Below are 19,373 nucleotides of genomic sequence, written 5' to 3' on the forward strand. Positions count from 1 at the left end.
TGGGATTCACTTCCCTTGGCTTGCTCTTGGCATCCCTCTGTCGGGTTCATATAGCCATTCTAACACTGTTCATGATTCTATCATCTCATCAGAAAAGCAGGGGTTCCCTTCCCCAAGCTTCCTTTCGGCATCCCTCAGTTGGGTTCACAGTTGCCTTAGTTCACAGTGTTCACAATCTCATGACAGTTTCTTTAGACCCCTTAGGTTCTTCCCTTTTCCTAAGTCTGAGTATCAGCCCCCAGTCAGACTTTCCTTAAAGCCCCCAGCCAGGCTACACACAGTTCTTTTAACACCGTTTATTTTGCTTCTCAATGTGTCAAAGAATTTCTATTGTACGAGGGGTTTTGCTTGAACCTCATATGACCCCTTTCACACCTCACGCTGTCCTTCCCCAAGGTCTCTTGGTTCTTGTCGTTTCAATTAAACCAAAAAGGCCCCCGTCAGAGTCTTTCGAATGAGCGCTTCCGCAGCGCTGGTCCACTCTGCACCTGGACCTTTCCTGGGGTTTCTTTCTAAGTTCAAATACATGAGTTCTTAGTTCAAATAATGTTGCTGCTTGCAAACTTGGGCCCAGCACAGTTTGGTTTCTTATCAGTTCTCTCCGACTCCCCAGCTGTGCTGAACTGTTGGAGTTTCTTGTTTCGGTAGTCAAGGACAGCACCACAGCGGCAAGCGCCTCGGCTGTCAGCGCGGGAGGGCCCTGTGTACCATTGACACCTGTCACACCACACACCAGCTGGACTTCCCGGTCTTATGATTTCCCTTCCAGAGGCTTTGCGGGTCTGAGTTGAAAAGGGCAAGGGCAATTCCCTCATTGTACCTTTCAGGTCTCGCCACCTTTCTCCTCCGTTTGAACTGCCTGTCTGAAATAACTGCTTCCTCGTGCGTTCAGCCTTGCTCGTAGTGTTCTCTTGTGCTCTCCCTTTTTTCCCTGTTGGGAAGGGAAAGGACCGTCAGGTGTGCGTAGTTGTTGTCAATTGCCTGACTCTGCCTGACACTTGTGTTGGGACATGTCAGGTAAACGACTCTGGTGTTAGTCCGTTGTCCTTTTTTACGGTGTAAGAAAGTGTTCAAATCGGAAAAGATGGTGGGGGGTAGAGCTTTCAAATATCCTACGGTATAAGATGGGGCAAAGGTGTCCTAAGGAAGGGAGTTGTTGGTCAACCCGGAAAGGTGAGATTTGTAGGGTTTGTGAAATGAATGTGGGGATTATGGGAATGGTAGTGCTTTGTCAAAACAGACTGGGAGTTGGGGAAATAATAACCAGAGGGACGTGGAGAAGAATGACTCAGGGTATTCAAATAGGAATTAGGAAAACAGGGATTCTGGGCTCCTAGGGGATTTACCAGATATGGAGGGGTCATTGGATTTGGGGGAGGGAAATTCTTTGGGTGGAAGATAGGTAGACGTGGAACAACATACAAAGGCCTTATGGACTTTGTCGTCCTCGTCGTCTTCCCTGGTATAATACTGCATTTCACCTGGAGTATTACCCAGAGCATAACCACAGGCTCCCCTACCCAGGGGATCCTCTCTCGCTCGCCCACTTCAATCTAAGAGCGCCAGCCCTTCCCTGGCCACTTGAATAAGGGATTCTCAAGGTCTACTTAGGAGAATACACTCAGGATTCTTAAAATACCAATTGGTCTATTGAAGCTTATCATCCAGCTTTATGATTCAACAGTGATTCAGGTTAGGCTAAATAAGGCCAGGCTCATGTCTCGAAAGATACCTACTGAGAATGGATTAAGAAAGGGGTGTATTTAAGCCCCATACGTATTCAATGTATAAGTCTCAGAAGCAGGGGAACCATTAGAAAAAGTTGGACTGGCTCCTCCCAAAATAGGGCACTTAAGGCTCACTTGGCTACCCTACACTGACGATTATTTGCTGCATCCACCTTTTGTGCTGCTTTTTAGTACTCTCTGCAAAAGTCGAATCTAGGTGTGCTTCCAACTGTGCATCCACCTTATGTGCTGCTTTTTAGGCTATTAGGATACTTGATCAAAAAACATTTGACCTTCGATTTGACTGAATATTTTTGATCGTTTTTTTCGGTCAAATGAAATAGATATATGGGGAGGTCTAATGGAATCAGTTAAGGTGGGGGAATAGGTGGGAAGTTGCGGGGGGACTCCCTCCACATTTGTTACCCAAAAAATGCCCAAATAAAATTAGGTAAAATTGGAAAAGGTCAAATATTTTCGACCAAGTAGACCTAAACCCTTTTTGCTGCTCTCTGCAAAAGTCGAATGTAGGTGTGCTTCCAACTGTGCATCCATGTTTTGTGCTGCTTGTTAGTGCTCACTGCAAAAGTTGAATCAAGGAGTGCTTCAAACTGTGCATCCACCTTTTGTGCTGCTTGTTAGTGCTTTCTGCAAAAGTTGCATTTAGGAGTGCTTTCTAATTTGTAAACACCTGTAAATCTAGGCAATTCCAGTTTGCTCATTGTGTTTTGTAAGGCTGGCCACCTGGTGAGATTCTACTGTTGCATAGTGTTTCTGATCCTCTCCCCTGCTTTCCTCTGGTTTCCCTCCCCCTCTTTTCTCTGCCCCATGTTGCTCTCTGTCTCCCTTATATTTTCGGACTGCTTCTCCATGACCTATCCTCCCTCTCTCACAGTCTGGAAGGATGAAACTAAAAAATGCACTTCTTACTTCCAAACCTGCTCTGCCCATTGCAGACACCAACATCAATGCTTCCTCCAGACAGACTATCACTAACACTCTCTTTGCTGTTCTTTTGTCTGACCTATGGACTCCCCAAATGGTCTCTGTCCTCTCCCCTTTCTCCTCCTCACCCATTACTGGTGGCACCAGATGGGAAGAGCCCTTGGCTCACTTTGCAGCATCAAAATGCACCATTAAAGTCTATCACAATGGCACTATCATGGCTTAGGGCTCTCAGCCAAACCTCTGCCTTCTTGACAGGCATCTTCCATACCTCTTCAACCACCCTCTCCTACCACCACCCCATCCCTCCTCTCCCCTCCCCCCAGTGGGTGCACCCCACCCCTGTGCTCCCCCTCACAAATCATTTAAAGGGGGCAATCAGCTTCACTTAGCTACCCTCAGTTCTCGCTCTATCAAACACTCCTCTGACATCTGTCACCTCCTTGAAGACTTTGACCTTGGTGTCCGAGCTCTCACCGAGACGTGGTTCAAGGCCAGCTCCATCACTGCATTTGACACTCTTCTCCCTGAGGGCTACAAGATCCTGCACAATGCTAGGCTCTCACGGCCTGGCGGTGGAGTGGTTCTGATGTTCCCTGAGAGTGTTCCTGCCTCCATCATCCCTACTCAAAGGTATTCATCCTTTGAAAGCCTAGTCTGCAGGCCTTCTGGCTCTCCTACCTTCTCTCTTACTCTCGCTACCATCTACAGGCCCCCCGGGCCTACCTCCCTCTTCCTCACTTTTTGGCTGACCTGTCCTCCTCTCTTCTTGCCTCCTTCCCCAAACGTATCTTCCATGGGGACTTTAACATCCATCTCGACACTCCAGATGTGTCTACTGTTCTCTTTCGCAACCTCTGCAACTCTCTCTCTCTCTCTCTCTCTCTCTCTCTCTCTCATTATCCTTACTTCTGGCCCAAACCACTCTGCCGGACACACCTTGGATGCTCGCATATCAACAGACATCCCTCTCTCCAAACCTCTTACCACCCCTCTCGCCTGGTCTGACCATTCTCTCCTCTTCCCACCTTCACCTCCCCTGTCCCCTGATAATGCTTTCACACACACTGCCAGTCTCCTTCTCCTTCAATCGACCGATGAAGCGCGTGTCAGTCGCTGCATTTGCCTCCTCCTTCATCCCTCCTCCTCCCCTTCACTGGATTCTCCTTCTGACTCTTGTTGTTGACCTCCATCTCCCCATCTCTAACACCCTGGACATCCTTGCCCCCGTCATGAGGATCTGCATAAAGCCTGCCTCCAAATGCAACTCTTGGTATGACTCTGACTTGGCAGCTTTGAAAGGCAAGTGCAAAGCTGCAGAACAGAAGTGGAAGGCATCTAGCTCATCCTCTGACAAACTGGCCTGCCGCCTACTCCAAAGGCAATATCGTCTCACCATCTGTTCCAAGAAGAGGGCTCATGTCCAAGCCCACATCGCTGGAGCCACCAATAAAATGGCTGAGCTCTTTAAAATCTGCAAGGAACTTGCCAATCCTACTGCAGTCTCCTCTGGCCTTCCTCCCTCCCAGGCCCTCTGCTCTGCACTGGCCGCCCACTTCTCCTCCAAAACTCAGGACATCCTGTCATCTGCTTCCCCGTACACCCTCCTCTTGCCTCCCTTGGCCACTCCCCATACTCTCCTCTTTCTCTCCCATTGCACCAGATGAGATCTCTAGAGTTGTCCACTCTATGAAAGCCTCCTCTAAACAGGTGCTCCCCTGCTCATCCAGAACCATCAAGGACAACATTGCCTCCTTCGCCCCAGCCTTGGCTGTCCTCTGCAACCACTCATTTGCCACTGGCTCCTTCCCTCAACCCCTTAAGCACTCTCTTCTGCACCTCTCCTAAAAAACTCGTATTGTGACCCTTCTTTCCCAGCTAACTATCGCCCTATCTCCATCACCCCTTTCTTGTGCAAACTCATGAAGAAGCTGGTCATCCCCCAACTGACCCTCCACACCAAAGTGGCCGGCTACCTCCATGACCACCAGTCCGGTTTCATAACAGCCAGAGGCACAGAAACTGCTCTTCTGAACACCAGTGAAGACCTACTCTCTAATCTGGACTCAAACACTCCCTCTGTTCTGGTCCTCCTCAATCTTTCTTCTGCCTTTGACACTGTCAACCACTCTATCCTCATAAACCGTCTCCATGATTCCCTAGGCATCATGGACAAGGCACTGGCATGGCTTACCTCCTTCCTTTTAAAAGGACCATCCAAAGTACAAATGGGTTCTTTTCTCTCCTCCTCCTCACTCTTTACCTGTGTCATCCCTCAGCAGAGGGATGACACCTATCGGGAGTAGAGCCTATCGCCATGGCTTTTCAACATCTAGTTGGCCCCTCTGGCACAATTTATCTCTACCTTCTCCCCTCATTTCCATTGTTATGCAGACGACATTCAGGCATGGTGCTCTGCCAATGATCTCTGCCTTAATGTGAGTAAGACAGAGATCCTTCTCATTGGGACGCCTGTTCCTTGTTTCCCTATCACTCTCTGGCCAGACTCTGTGGGTTCCCTCCCCTCACCCACATGTGAGGCAAAAAACCTTGGGATCATCTTGGACTTCTCTCTCTCCTTCTCTTCACACATCACGGACCTTACTAAGAAGTCCAACTTTCAGCTGCACCTCCTCAGGGACATTCTACCTTTCCTCACCTTCCCCCAAAAGCTCAGGGTCTCCAGGGCCCTGGTACTCTCTAGGTTAGACTACTGCAACATCCTCTTCCTCAATCCGCCTTCTTCCTCCCTTCGCCCCTTCAATTAATCCGTAATAGGACTGAGAGATTTATCCTTGGCCTCAAGCCCAGGGACTGCAAAACCCCAGCCCTAAAATCTCTCCAATGGCTCCCGGTGACCACAAGTATCAAATTCAAGACCCTTTGCATCATCCACAACGCTATCTTTACTTTCTGCTTTCACTCCCTAAATACCTCCCGGCCAGAGTCCTTCGGTCCTCTGGCTCCAACTCTCTGCAGGTCAAACGTTTCTCCAAGCAGAGTGGGAGGTAAATCCTTTTCCTCGGCTGGCTCCTCCCTCTGGAACAGCCTCCCTCCCCTCTCAGACTTGAGCCGGATATTCTTAAGTTACGGAAACTTCTCAAGACTTTCCTTATCTCCTCTCCCCCCCCCCCCCCGGCACTGTGCTAAACTCTCACTCTGCTCTTGTGACTGGGGCCTGGTCCCTGTTAAGGGACTTCAATTCAGCACTCCAACTAAGTCAAAGCCTGGTCTGGGATGCCCAAGGGAAGCCCTTATTTATATATTTTTATGACAAGTTATAATCTGGATGATAAACCCTTATATAACGCCCCTCTCTTTGAATCCCCCTGACCTCACTGAGCCAAGAAGTAGGTTTGTTTTGCAATTTACAAATTTATTGGAAAATTAAACAAGATATATATATCACACTTTTATAAATAAATTAATATTTGATAACACACTTATGAAGATAATGTTGATCAACAATGGATCCTAGCACACTTTTTTTTATCAGTTAGGAGTTGGTACAGAAAGGATAAAATAGCTGAGAATGCTATATGGTTTCAAGGAAGAGTAATGGTGGACAGAAATGCAGTACAGAAATAAACTGATATGGTTTCAACAAGAGATAATATAATCACTTTTCCCCATTTGTGGCAATTCACTCCCCCCCTATGCAATGTAAAGAGATGGAAGGAAAGCACACAGTTTTCAGGAATACAATCACAATACAATAAGAATTTCAGTTTCCCCCTAGCAAGCTTAGAACACAGGGATGATTTTAAAACACAGGCAAAATACTTAAATGTGATTTGCAAAGAAGTGAAAATATGCTAAAAATGATTTTAATTCCCTATAGGCGATTCAGGGTAGGTGGCAGCTACTTTGAATTAGTTCAGGTCAACACTATCAGTGATTCATGAGGGATTATTAGGTTGAAAACGGATTTCAGCAATGCAAAGCAAAAGACAGCGATTTTTGACAGGTGGTGAAATGAGCTAGTTGCAATTCGCGGCACTTTTTCCGAGTGCATCGAGCGCGATTACGGAAAAATTATAAGGAGTAGATAGTTAGGGCTTGTTGGAAAGCTGAGGATCTCAGCTTTAAAATGAAAGTTAAATCTCGTTCCTAGCTCACACGGTTCCAAAGATACGGACAATTTTGTGGAGGTAGATTTTCAGAAATAAAGTAGTGATTCAGAATGGCAAATGACACTTTCACAGGTTTAAAGTCAGAGAATGGGCACGATTTCTATGATGCAGTTCTGGACAGGTTAAAATGGTTTGAATCAGATTATTTTAGACTAAGAGATTGGTTCTGGCACAGTTTTCAGGATACTCACTCCGAGTCTTGGAAGGAATGGGCCTCTGTCACCGATCTGGTCAAAAGGTTTAGCTGCGGTTCTCTCGCCACGGACGGTCTCTGGTACCGGTTCTGCTCACAGCGATCTGGGTCAGCTCTGCTCTGCTGGTCTGGATCTCTGGTTCTGGCAAAAGTTCTTGGCACTGCATACAGCTCTGCTCTCTGGGTGTTTCCGGCACAAGGTTCTAGGCCAGAATCAAACAGCTCGACCGGCTATTGAATAGTTTGGTTAGGTTGCTGGATTCTGAGGCCTGCTCAGAAGGATTCAGCTTTTGGACTAGGCCTCTCTGCTGCAAGTTCTGAAATCTGGAGTCTGGTTTTCTAAGTTCTGGTTCTGGAGTCTTCTGGATATTGTCTGGTCCGGCAAAATGCTTCGCAAGAAATCAGTTTGAAGTGGAAAGTCAATGTCCCTTCCTGGGTCTTAGTGGCTCTTTTTATGTCTTTTGAAAGTGGGTGGGGAGGCTGACTTTCTATGCCCCACCCGCTCATGATCCTGATAGGCTAGAGAATTCCCTGTGCTCTCACTGGGGAACTAAGTAGTGAGTCAGGATGAGTCAGAGTGATGCTATTTTTATGGCTGGCTGAAGTCCCTCCCCTTTGCATTTACTTAGAAAAACGATTTTTCATAACCACACATGCTTTCCAGATACACAAGTTGTTGAAATTACATGTACACATTGCAGATTAATTAAGGTACATTCTTGCCAAACTCTGATCTTCCTAAGAGCTTGGGTTCAGAAATGACAACTTATTTTCATTTTTAGTGGGTTTTGCCATATTGGACTTTTACCCAAATTTACACAGAGGTACACCCACTCTCTGGGCATATTACAGTAAACTACTATGTCTCTAGCATAAACACAGTGTCTACAATATTCATTATTCCCGGGGTTTTGCCTCAGAACATCACAGAATGACCAGCTGGGTCTTGAACCGTGAGTAGAATTGTCATTTTAAGAATCTCAAAGTTGTACATTTCTGTCATCTGGTTACAATTAGTTATCAGTATTTTTATAAAACATATATTTGCCTTCAATTCACAAAAGTGTCTGGGTCCGCCCCCAGAAGCTTGGTGAGTCAGATGGTCACATGGCCTGTTTCCTGCCAGAGCACTTTTTACAGTTAACACCCAAATCAGCATATCCTATTCAATTGAAAGAGTCTATTGTGTTGTGTCCTGCAGGCTGCAGGGAAGTCCCCTCCCTCCCAATCAACAGGGCCATGTGATATCCTGGGCTGTTGCTGGGAAGGGCAGGTGTGAATGTTTCCCATGGACAGGCAAGTCTTTTGAACTTTTAATTACATAAGACCACCTTCTGATCAATGCACAGTTCTGCAAGACGGCTCTCCTGTCAGGATTTATAGAGCGCCAGCGCCGTTTATTTTCAAATGCCGGTACTGCACCCATTTTTGACAGCTGTCTTGAATTAATGTCTTTCAAAAAGGGGATTTAGCTTGACAGCATATGATTTTAGCTGACATCCACAGCTCAGCCAGTTTTGTTATAAACATTGCTTTAAGCTCTTCAACTTTCCAGATTTTGTATGCACACAAGACTACATTCTGCCAAATGTCTGCTGGTGTTCAGTGAGATTTTTGAACATCTTGAAATGTTTAAAATAGGCATTTTTATCTTGCATTTCAGAGAAACAAATGTGATTTCAAAGCGCTTTTTGAGCTAACAGGCACTGCTGTTTTTCCTTTGGCACCACGTTTCACTCATGGCGCTTCTGGCTCTTCACGCTCGCACTAGTGGGTGGCAGGTCAGGCGACCATTTTGGTGTGCGCAAAACTGCACGGTTTTCCAGGATTCTGGCGCAAATGTGGGCTTTTCAGCCATCTTGGGTTTTCTGAGCCCACAGCACCAAATGTTGTAGCATAATGATTCAAACGTGGGTCAAGACACCTGACAAGCCCCCCCGCCCGACTGCACTTTGATTTTGAGTCGAGGGGGAGTCGGGTGCAAAGGATGTTTTGATCCACGCGCTGGGATGTCCGCATCATCTTCTTCTGATTCCGCAGATGGCACAGTTCAGCATCTTTTCCTCTATCAGGGTGGATCAATCGGTTGTCCTCGCTGGTCCTGATGGGAGTTTCGGGCGGTACCCCAGGCCCCTCGGATCTTTGCTCTCGGTCCCTGGGTCGTCCTCCTTGGACAGTGTCCATGGTTTCATCTCTCCTAGGATGACAAAGCAAAGCGGCAATACCTATTCGTAGACATTTCTCCCCCACTATTGATATAGTGGGGCGGCATATACATTTTATAAATCAAGAGACATTTACATTCTTATTTTACAAAACAAGATATAATCAGGAGACATTTGCATTCTGTTACTATATTTTTGATATGTGGAATATTTTAGGGTTGGAGTTTTTATTGATCTGGGGCGGCCCCCTCTGGGATTCCAGAGGGTTCCTCCAGTTGTTGCAGCGTGTGCCTGGGATGGCAACACTTTAGCTGATTAATGTGGACCCGACCCACTTATCTTTCCCCTCTGCCGAACTACCTTTGGGGATGCGGATCTTGTAGGCGACTGGGGAGATCTTGTCTACAATTTCAAAAGGTCCCTTCCATGTAGGCAAACATATACTGCTGTTTGGCCTGGTTCTTTGGAAATTGTATAGATAGACCCGCTCTCCCACATTGTATTCTTTCCTGGTAGTCTTCAGGTCATAGTGAGTTTTCATACTCTCGGCTGATCTTTCTAGATTCCGCTGAGCATAGGCAAAAGCATGTTGGAGGTGTTTCCTTAAATTCTCCACATACTCATGAGTTGTGGAGGCATTAATCAGTGTCTGCTCTTGGGTCCTGTAGAGCAAATGCTGGGGAAGCACCATTTTGCGTCCTGTCATCAGCTCAAATGGTGACATTTTAGTTGCAGATGAAGTGGTAGATCAGATGGCCATTAGGACCAGAGGTAATCGGATATCCCAACTTGGCCCAGAATCTGCACAAACATTTCTAAGATGCTCACAATGGTTCTGTTGTATCTCTCCACTGCACCAGAAGAGGCTGGCCGGTAAGCAATGTGTAGCTTCCTTTTAACCCCCAGTATCTCCCACATCTTAGTCATTACTTCGCTGGTAAAATGGCTACCTCTGTCTGACTCAATCCTTTGGGGTAGACCAGAACGCGAAAAGATGTGGTTGATCATCAGGGCAGCTGCTGTTTCTGCCTTGCAGTTTGGGGCCGGGAGACATTCCACCCATTTAGTAAATAAGCATGTCACCATCAACATGTACTTATTTCCCCTAGAGGAGCAAATCACGGGGCCTATGAAGTCGACTTGCAAATCTGACCATGGCAGTGTCATCCCCCTCTTTTGGAGAGGCGCACGGTGTGTGAGGGATTTTGGCTGAAATTGTGCACACACAAGACACCCCTTCAAGTATTGGTCGAGGTCCTGCCACATGTGTGGCCAGTATGCAACCTCTCTTAAGATCTCAAGCGTTGTATGAAACCCCCTATGACCGGCGATGGCCGCATCATGGGCGTGACTTAACATCAGGCTTCGGAATAAGGTAGGGGCCACCCACTGATCATGGCCAGCTTGGGATTTCCTTACCAACAAACCGTCTTGGAAGCGGAACATTTTTGGACATTTCATCAACACTCTAAGGTCCTCTTTCCCAATGTAATTGGTATCCGTCAGGGGACAGTTCTCAGGGTCCTCAATGTGTTGGTAAAACTTACCAATTATTGGACCCCCCTTTTGAGCCGTAATCAAATCAGCATCTGGGGTCTCCTTACTCCATTGTGCAGTTGAAAGATCATTGTGAGCATTTGTCTGGGACCTAGTGATAGCAGTGACCTGGATTTCCCCCAACAGGGACTCAATCTCTATTAGATCCTCTTGGATAGCCCCGGTTTTGGCCAGCTGATCAGCTAAGTCATTTCCAGTTTTGTCTGGTCCCTCTACTTTGGAATAACCCTTGATCTTTTTCCAGTAGATGGTCATCCCGTTCGAGGTGACCAGATCATCAATGTTTTTAATTAACTTCCCATGTTTCAAGGGTTTGTTATTAGCACATAACATGCCTCTGGTTTTCCAATTAACCAGATGCTCCACGAACCCGTTCCGTACATAATCTGAATATGTGATTATGACCTGTTTGTGGAGTTGATGTTGGACAGCAGTGAGGATGGCCTGATGCACAGCCATCAACTCTGCCACCTGACTACTTCGGGGACCAATTTCGTACCCAACGGAGGGTTCTGGGGACTCATTCACCCATGCATTCCCTACGCCGGCCACAAGTTCTTTTTCCCCGTTGTTGTCAACATGGTAAGAGCATCCATCCACATAGACAGTGGGCATTCTCTCACACTTGTCTTCTTCAAAGACTTTGTGTGGGGAATTAAGGTATGCCTCCATGTTGTCCTTGATTTTTAGACTTTCGTCCTCGAGACAGTTTTCTCTGGCACAATCATGCAAGTCAGCCAGACCTTGCGCGAGGGGACTCTTCTTGTTTTGGCCATATCTGACCTCCACAGGAAAGCCTTGCATTGACAGAATCCAGGAAGTAATTCGGCAATTACTCACATTTCCGGCCCGGATTCTGTCACTTTGGAGATATTGCAGAGGCTGGTGTGGAGTCTCCACTATGATGTGTTCCCCCTGGATAAACGGGCGGTAATTCTTCAATGCTCACACCGTTGCCAGGGGTGCCTTCTTACAATCGTTGAATTTTTCCTCCACAGAGGATAAAGTTTTGCTCGCATAGGAGATTACTTTATTGACCTTGTCATGCTTTTGATATAATACTGCAGTCGAGCATGTATTAGAGAACCCTGTCTCCAAGAAAAACTCCTTGTTTCTGACAGGGTAAGCTAGGCAAGGCGCTTGTGAGAGGCTTCTTTTGAGCTGTCTTACTGCCTCGGATTGTTCTGGACCCCATTCCCACTTGACCCCCCCCCCATTCAAGAGATGAATCAGGGGTCTGGTGATCTCTGCGTAGCCCTCAATGAACTTTCTGCTGTAATTAGTCAGTCCACGGAGACTCCTTAGTTCCTGCAGAGTTGTGGGGTCTTTCAGTTTCTGAAGCGCTTCAACTTTCTTTTCCTGGGGACAGAGACCCTGAGGAGTAATCTCATGCCCCAAGAAGTTAACACGGGTTCTACACCACTGTGCTTTCTGAAAGGAAAGTTTTGCCCCGGCGGCCCTCAACTGTTAACGGATCTCCGCTATGTGTTCCTCCACAGATGAACTTTTGATGAGGACATCATCTACATAAGCCAGGTTAGCCCTTGCTCCCCGGTCGGGCATGGCCTTGTGTAGGAAAATGTTGAATTAATTGCCGGAGTTGAGGTATCCGAAGGGAGTCCGGGTCCATGTGTACTGCTGGCCCCCAAAGGTAAAAGCCAGCTTGTATTGGTCCTCCCTACTGACAGGCACAGTCCAGTATCCATTGGTCAGGTCTATTGCAGTGAATACCTGTGACCCCTGGATCTGGGCCAGCCCTTGGTCAATGTAGGGAAGAGGCCATCGGGAAGTATGGACCCGTTTGTTGAGCTCCCTAAGGTCGGCGCAGTCTCTCCACTGGCCGTTTGGCTTCAATATTCCCAGCACCGGATTATTGAAGGTGCTGTGGACTGGACGGATTATTCCCCAGGACTCAAGGTTCTTAATTATTTCAGTAAGGGACTCCATGGATGCGAGAGGCAAGCGATATTGCTTCACAAACACTGGAGTCATGCCAGGGTCCGTGGGAATTGTTGTTGTGTGGATGTCGGTGCGACCACAGTCATATGAGTCTACCGCAAAGAGATCTTGGAAATCCAAGAAAACTTGTTTCAACTTTTACTTCTGTTCCAGAGTCACACAGGCATCAGCTAGGTTGACTCTCTCTTCCACCATCCTTCCGAAGCCTGGAAAGACTTCTGGTTTTGCTATCTCAGCGGCCTCCTCCAGCTGGGTCAAGTCCCTGGTCAGAGTGCTGATTTGGACTGGAGGCTTCAGGTGGGAAAGGCAGCCCTCATGGACCTGGAAAATCACCTCATCCCTTCTGAAGTCACAAGTCACATCTTCCTTACCAAAAGGGCAGGAAGTGTACACCAGGAAGTTCCCCCCATGCCGGGTAAAGATCCTGTCTGGTGTTGTGTTGCCATCACTGTCACTGTCAAAACAGTCCTTGGGGATTGGTCCTAACAGTTAATTTCCTAAATCAATGGAGAAATGTCGGTCATCAACCGCCATTCCAATAATGATGCCTGCGGCTAGAGTAATACTCTTTAAGTCGCTGTTATCCACCTCTATTGGAATGGTGTCATGTTCTATGTTGACTAATGGTGTTGGGTTTACCCCCAACCCTTGCTGTTGGAGAGAAGCATTTAGATGAATATAGGCATCAGGGTTTTTCAATTTTTGTCCTCTTTTAACTTTCACTTCCAGGGAAAATTGTCAGGTCCTTTCTGGAATGGTGACTTCCTCTTTAATCTGAATTTCAACTGCATAAGGTAACAATTGAGCTGACCTAAATGCCTTTTCTGGATCATCAAAGCCCATGGGATTATCCGCTAATCGGGACCAAGCTTTGAAGTTTATTAGGTCCAAACTAATGGCAACGCGATTGAGAATGTCACTGCCTAAGTAAAAGGTGGCAGTGACGTCTCGCACGACCCAACAATTATGGACTATGCTCTTGTTGCCAATGGAGATTTTGAGCATACACCTGCTTGGCAGGAGATGTTTGGAATTGGGTGTTTCCAGATCCATTTCCCATTTGTCTATCAGTTTGAATGTGGGAATGGCTGGATCTTTTGGGAGTTGGTGGAACATGTCTTCGCTGATGAAGCTCTTACCATTGTTCACACACAGTCGGCCGAGAACAGAGTCCTTCCCATCATTTAACTGAACAGGGATGAACGACTGCTCTCCAATTTGCTGAATATCAGCCAGGCTCTGAGCTGATTTCACATCTTTCTGGACTATCGGAGTGGGAATGTCTGATTGTGGATTAGTAAAGAATTTCAGAGTGTTTCCTTCCAGTGTGGAATACCACCTTAAACTGGAAGGACGGTTGATTTGCAGAAATAGAGAGGACCCCCCCCATCACCAGTCTGTTGTCCTACTGCTACTACTGTCACGCCTGGAAGTGAAATGCTACTTGGTCAGATTTTTGTTCAACCATGTGGCAGGTGCCGTTTAAACTAACATGGTTGACGCTCTGTTTTAATTTTATTGGTCGGCTAGTCTGGGTCCAGAGGATCTTGTTTACGCAATCTATTAGGGGTGACAACCTTCTCAGGAGGTAATTTCCTAGTAAACAAGGGGTGCCCTCTGGAGTCACTACTATGACCGGGTGTTTCACGTTGTGTCGCCCAATTTTGATGTCCAAATCTGCAGTCCCCTCGACGGGAATTTCCTTCCCGTCAAAGTTCTGAAGTTGTCCAGGAAGAGAGGTGAGAGGAATTCGGTAATTCTCCCCCCTTCCTGCATTTAGTTCATCAAAGGCCCTTTTGGACAGAAGGGTAGCTTGGGATCCAGTGTCCACCAGTGCCAAAATTGTACCCTGCCCCTGTACTTGCACCGGGGCATAGTATCTTCCCTCCTTCTCCTCAAGGGGGCACAGATAATGCACATATTTGGACAACTGGTCGGCTAATTTTCTGGTTTTGGCGATTGAGAGAGAAGAGATTTGGGCAGAGTTTGGCAGGGAGATTTGGGAATCTGAAAGAAAAAGTTGGCAATTGGATATTGATGCGGTTTTGGGTTCCCCTGGTTCCGGTTCTGGGCCGCCCCCCCCTTTTTGGAGGCAGTCACCAGGATGGGTTTGAACCAGGGGTTTTCGGTATTGTTGGTTCTGGGATAGAATGATGGGCGGCGACAGCTCAATCCCCACAACTACCCAGTCTATGGATGCGGTTTTGGGTTCCCCTGGTTCCGGTTCTGGGGTGCCCCCCCTTTTTGGAGGCCGTCACCAGGATGGGTTTGAACCAGGGGTTTTCGGTATTGTTGGTTCTGGGATAGAATGATGGGCGGCGACAACTCAATCCCCACATCTACCCAGTCTGGATTGGAATCCCTTGGGACCCATTTTTCCTTGGGAGGAGTTCCCCCATCTCTGAAGGAGAAGATCCTTTCCCCAGGATCCTCTGAGGATCCCTCTCCCTCAAATTGGAAGACCTGTACCTCCTCCACAAAATGGGTCTGTTTGGGTCCTTTGTTTCTCCTACCTCCTCTCTGCTCCTTGGGTGGCAGACTTTCAGGGGTAGGAGATTTTGTTTCCGGTTCCTGGGTTTCCAGGGGCTGTTTACAAGTGGGGAAGGAAGCTTCCTCAAAGGCTTTACACCCCCCTTCCCCTTGTGCCTCCTCCCTGGGAACCGGTGGGTTATCGGGGTGCTGCCCCCGTCATTGTTCTGGAGCACCAGGTCCAGAGTTTGGGGCATTCTGCGCTGGCATGCTCATCTGAGGGTTCTGCTGAGCCCTCAGCACGTGACCCAGCTCCTGTGCCAGATTTTGGACCTGGCGCTCTAACTGTGAAACCCGCTCAGGCTGATACGGGGTTCTGTTTTCTCCCCTGGGCTGATCCAGGGAAGGGTAACTATCCCTTCTCTGGTAGTACCCCGGGTTGAGAAGGTTTGGGTACCCCTCCACCCTTGGCCTCCCCTCTCCCGGATTAGGTGGTCTGGGCTCAGGGAATTGGGGAAAGAAGGACGGATGATTTTGGGGCTGGAAGTTGGGTGGATACCTGGGGAAAAAGTTCTGCCCAGGGTTTGGTGAATTTCTGCCCTCCTGTGAGAAGTTAGGAGGGAGGTTCCCTGGGTTGGGTGCCTGGTTGGATCCCCCCCTTGGGCTGGAGGAGTCCACACATACCCCAGATGGGTCGGTTTCCCTTGTAGCGGGGACTTACATAGTCAGGGGAGCGAGGGACCCCATTTGTGGGACTACCTCCTTGACTCCCTGTCTGCGACTGGCCCAAGGGCCTTCTGGGCTGAGAATTATTCGGTGCAAGCAGGTTTTTGGGCCCCCATCTCCAAATCTAAAACGGGGGCAACCTTTACCTCTGCCACCTTGGCAGCAGCAGGGGTGCTGGTCGGTCTGGGCGTTGTTTTTATTTTCTATGGGCTTCTGCACCTCATAGATCCGGGTCGTCTGTTCAATGACCCAGTCTAGTGACCTTTTCTCATGAAAATCTCTCACTAGCTGGGTCATGATGTATTTGGGCAAGGCATGGAAAAACGTATTTACAAACTCTTTACTGTCCGTGCGCACCCTTCTGGTAGTCTGCGCAAAGGCACGCTTCAATTCCTGCACAAATTCTTGTGGGGCCTGATCCTCCCCACATTGCAAATGGTAGGCTGCCTTGCGAGCCTCTTGGGGATTCCGGTGAACAGAAAAATGTTTCAAGATGGCCGCCCTATATGTGGACCATCTTGAATGGTTTTGGTCCTCCAGTCCCGCAAAGAAACTGGAGTATTCTGGGGAGAATGTCCACTTTACATATTGAATGCAGCTACTGCTGTCTTTCAAATGGAAAGTCTCCATCCTTTTCTCATAAAGCTCCAAGTGTTCCCAAACAGAATACATGGAGTTCTTGTGATAAGGGGTGATGACACTCCTTATTGCCTTAATATGTTTTAAGGGGTCCTTAAGCAAGGCCCTTTTTGCCTTATTGGCCTTTTTGGTTCGGGTAACCCTGGTTCATTCATCCTCTGACTCAGAAGCACTGCTCCCAGAGGTGCCTGTCTGATCTTCCAGGTTTTCCCGGATTCTGCGAGCCTGGGAATGGCTGGCAGAATGTGGGGACCTGGTCTCCTGTGTCCTGTGATGCTCAGAGGAGTCTTCAGATCCCTCCTTGCTGCCAGGATTTGATGGGTACCCCCCACTGACCTAACTGGGCAGAGGATTTCAGTATGCCCTTAGTGGGCCTACTGTCCTGGGGTTCCCCACTAAATTGCACTGTACTTAGGTGCCCATACCCGGATGCCCTCCCATCCATTCCTGGGTGGTACTGGCCTATGAGCCCCATACTTTTGGCTGGATAGTAATCTGCCATCCCCGTGGCCCTGTGCTCATGTGCGCCAGGGAACATGGGGCTGGCAGAGTCCTGGGACTGGGAGAGGTGAAGGCCTCTGGTAGTAGGGCTCCTGAGGTTATGCCCTTTCCCAGCGAACCTCATCTCTATCAGCCCCTGCTACCTGTTGCCATGCAAGAGACTGTGCTTTCAGTTCCTCAGTTAAGGCCTTACTAGACTCTATCAGTCTCTCCTGCATGGCTACCTGTTGCTGGGGCCTATCATTGTGCTGACAGAGAGCCTCATTCTCCCTCTGTGCTTCTTGGTTGGTCCTGGAGTACTGGGCTAGTCTTTGCTGCAGGAGGGTTACCTCCTGAGTCCCATCCCTACTGACCTGTTCCTTTCTTGACAGAGCATCTTCCACCCTACTGGTGTGCTCTAACAAGTTCTGATGCTCTTTTTGGAGGTCACCCAGTCCCTGGAGGACAGCGTTCCCTCTAAGCTGTGCGCATGTGCGCTTGCCCAGCTTCCTTCTAGGTGCCGCTCAGAAGAGTTTTAGCAGCGCACACAAACAATTCCAACCTTCCCAAGAATTAATAAGGCACAAGCCACAGCAGTTAAATGACATTTTCTTTCTCTTAATAGTTTACATTATACTAACTAGTCCTTATATCTGATGTAGCCTTTCTACTTTGCCCTACAGTTACTAGTATGATCTTAAAAACCTAAAAACTTTAAAAACAGAATGCACCCTCAAGAAGTTAAAAACGAATATGAAAAGTGTCCCCACAAACAGAAGATCCAACTAAGATATGCCTGCACACATTAACCAAATAACTTCCCCTCCCACTCATGACTCCTATACTTGACCCTACCACACTTCTCCCTTATGACTATCTTCTGCCCAAGGCCACATCACAGGACAACCTTGGACTCTGCCTGCCTTGGCTCTGCGAAAGGTTACCAGACCTGGACCTACATCCACTTCTTTTATGTTTGTTGTAATATGAATCATTTTCAAGCACCCGAATTTCTGCGATTCATTGTGCTTTAGCAAATGTGTCACCCACACTACGTAACCCTACTGTCTACTGAACTATCTGATACGGACTGTGAGCAAGCAGGCTAATTGGATGTGTAATCTCATCCCATGCTTACTATTCTTTGTACAAATGTCACGCAAAAACTTTGAAGCATGCCCTTGGAAGATAACACATTATAAATATGAATTTGCCCTCTAAGAATTTTGAGAAGGCAAATGTCATGCACAGCGTCTCCTACTTTAGCATTACTTACAATAGCTTGTAAGTGTGAGAGCAACATGTTCAGAGTTCCAGTGGGCACAGACCTTAAATTATAAAGTAACTCTATGCTATACAAAAACAGTTGCACTGAGCACTTGTACAATTCTACATACAAATATTAGGATGAGGTCTGCTGCAAACAATTCTGTGTATTGTAAAATAACTGTGTCCATGCAGATTCATAGCATTTTCTCAAATTGTCCATGATATGATGATAATTAGGCTTAAAATATAAATTCTGCGTGCAAAGTATTGTGGGTATGCATATATCCCATTGAGTGCTTAATAGATACAATCCCTCACTTTCACAGACCCTTGTCAACTAGTATTGGTTCTAACACAGGGGCCAGGGAAGTGTACTGGGCAAGGGCAAGGGCAAGGGCGTACACTCCTTGGGGTTGAAGAATAAAACCAGACTGTTCAGCAGTAGAGTAAAGGCAATGTGTTAGTTTGCTAAAGGTAGGAAACTCTAGTAACAATCTATGAAACTGCACCTTGTGCTCTTTCTGTGCTCAGCTCCAGAGGGCTTTCCAATATAATCATGTGTTCTGCGTTTTTTGCCTCTAGCATCCCCATACCTCTTGTTTAACTGACAACAGGGAATTGCAAAAGTTGGGTTCCTAGTTACAGAAGAAGGCAGCCATTCATTTGTAGCTCTGAGCACTGCAGCTATTAACCTAAAAGGCAAATAAATGTGATTTACTTTGATGCTCCATAAGAAACCTCTGTAAGGTCCTTATTGAGTGTTGACTAGGCTGCAGTAAGGAAGGGAGAGAAAAATCAAAAGCTGTATTATGTGCCCTCTTATTTCACTTCCTATGGCAGGGTTCCAAGCAGAGCACTGAAAATATTTTACTGCTTACCTGGAATCATGTGATTTTTCAGGGAGTAAAAAAGTTATTAGCTATGACAATAGGGATACATTATGCTTATTAAAAGGTGTTCTTTCCCATTAAAATTCCGCTTAGGATCGATCAGTAATATTATGAGAGGTCCTTCCTATGTGACTGGTCTGCTGGTCATGGATTCGAAAATATTAGAGGAACATTGTGGGTAGGAGAAGAGGTTAGGCTCCTACATGTTCGTTGTTTCCAAT

At 47.2% G+C, this 19,373-nt stretch overlaps 1 protein-coding gene across 1 annotated transcript in view; it reads left to right on the forward strand.

Moving 5' to 3' along the window:
* Nucleotides 1-19,373, forward strand: part of LOC138468463 (5-hydroxytryptamine receptor 1F-like) — a 333,504-nt gene that overhangs the window by 15,033 nt on the left and 299,098 nt on the right. The window lies entirely within an intron of this gene.

Source organism: Ambystoma mexicanum, chromosome 4q (assembly GCF_040938575.1).
Source record: "Ambystoma mexicanum isolate Mex_15411 chromosome 4q, UKY_AmexF1_1, whole genome shotgun sequence".
In the NCBI taxonomy this organism is placed as follows: domain Eukaryota; kingdom Metazoa; phylum Chordata; class Amphibia; order Caudata; family Ambystomatidae; genus Ambystoma; species Ambystoma mexicanum.